We start from the raw sequence: 2,186 nt of genomic DNA on the forward strand, positions 1-2,186 counted from the left end.
ATTATTATTATTGTTGTTGTTGTTGTTGTTGTGTTGTATTGTTGTTATTTATAATTTATACAATTAACCTCTTTTTGGTTCGACCCTAGTCTTGCCAGGTTATTTATTACTTTCACACTTCTACACTTGGAAGAAGACATCAATTTTTTGATCGTGTCAGTATAAAAGGGAATTTTTTTTTGTTGTGTTGGATAATTCACACTTTTGTATGTAAAATGCATGTTAACGACTTTTAATCAATGTACGAAAATAGTATTGTATGAAAGACATGTATGTTTTGATAGTATGAATAAATCTTTTTTTTATATATAGTATTGTATGAAAGTCATATTAATTAGCAAGAAAGAATTAATATGAGGAATGGATTGATAAATTTCCTAGATGATTGGACTTTTGATGATGATTAAGTTGTGAACTTAAGAGACATTGTCGATAACTTAAGAAGGAAAATATGCATGAGAGATTATTGAAAATTTAAAAAAAAATATTCATGAAAATGTAGATTAATGAATCATTAATAAGTGAATTACAAGGATAATCAACTTGAAGAAAAAAAATAGATTTCTTCCTGAGAAGTGGGGGATGTTGATTAGTACTTAAAAGTGCATTTTTATCAAGGTTTTATATCATCATTTTTCACTTAAAGTATCAATAACTCCTTATAAGCATTTTTCTTCAAACAATCAGGAATCCTTTCTTAGGTCTTAATGATCATTTTTTTGCAAAGGACTAAGAATCCTTCTTCATATCTTCATGACCAATTTCCTGGAAACAATATCAAGGATATAATATCCTTCTCCAACTCTTATTTACCTTTTGTTTTGAAAAAAAAAAAACAAGATTAAGGATCGTCCTGAGGTCTCTATGATTAGTTTTCTTCAAAAGGATTTTGGATCCTTTCTCAAGTCTTCAAAACCACTCATATCCAACAATATCTAAGATTCTCTTTGAAATGCTTTATTAAACACAAGACATGTATCTCTTAAAGGATAAATCCCATCATATATAACCATGCAACCCAAGAGAACTCAAGACCTTTGTTCATGCAACCAAACCTCCAAATCAAACACCAATAAAAATTACCACATAGAATTTAGGGTGTTAAGATAGCTTAGACATGAGTAAGACCACGTTGGATAAATTATAATGTGTAATATATACCTTGATCAAGGAGGCTTTCCTTTCGAAAAAGACTGATGTTACTCTTACACTTGATCCCTAGAAAAAAGCCTTATATTTTGAGGCCCTCTCACAAGAATTATAAGTTTTTCTACTATAATTATAAGGTACTTACAGCCTTCACTAAAACTTGTTCTTATAAAAAGATCTGTAGATCCTATCAAATGGCTAACAACCTTATTTATATGAGGAAATTCATAACTCTCCCCAAGCTATGCCCTTTCACCCATTCATATAAAAAAACACCAACTACCCCAAGATGAAGGTCTTAAAAGACTAAAGAACAAAATAGTAATCCATGTATCAAAGTAAAATGTATATATGATCCTAGTCTAAAATGGCTTCACCTAAAAGGATCCTAAGCCTAGGGTTCTTATATGAAGGAACTTAAAGATTATTGATGTTACACAAAGAGTAAAATATAAGATACCCCACATGAATGGTTCTAATAAAATCAATTAAAATCAACAAAAAAGTACTAAATATGATCCTCATATTGTAAGAGTCGTAGGGTCTCTACATCTCCATTTTCTAGAGATTTCATGATTACAAGAAGAAGCAAGAAATGTAAAGAAAGGGATGAAGAAAAATGATAGAAATTTTTATAATAACCTTCTATAAAAGATTATATGATAGGAAAAGACTTTATTACCTTTAACAAATCCATTAGCCCTTCAATGCTTGTGCACCCTAGAAGTGTCTTGATTAGTACTTAAAAGTAAATTTTTTAACAAGGTTTTATGTCATCATTTTGCACTTGAAGTATCAATAACTCCTTAACTAAAACATGTTTTATAATAATATATCTAATAATATAAGATAACTTTAATTTGTGGTAAATGTTCATTTTAAATGCAGACCTATCACATAAATGAAAGGATTGATTGATGACTTTAAGAACTTAAATTGCAAGGATAAAGAGATGACCAAACTTAGAAAAGAGATGTCGATGCAATCCAAACAGGAACACTGTTCGGTAATTGGGTCATATCTAGAGCTATAAATCT

This window comes from Populus euphratica, unplaced genomic scaffold (assembly GCF_000495115.2).
Source record: "Populus euphratica unplaced genomic scaffold, PopEup_1.0 scaffold515.1, whole genome shotgun sequence".
Taxonomy (NCBI): domain Eukaryota; kingdom Viridiplantae; phylum Streptophyta; class Magnoliopsida; order Malpighiales; family Salicaceae; genus Populus; species Populus euphratica.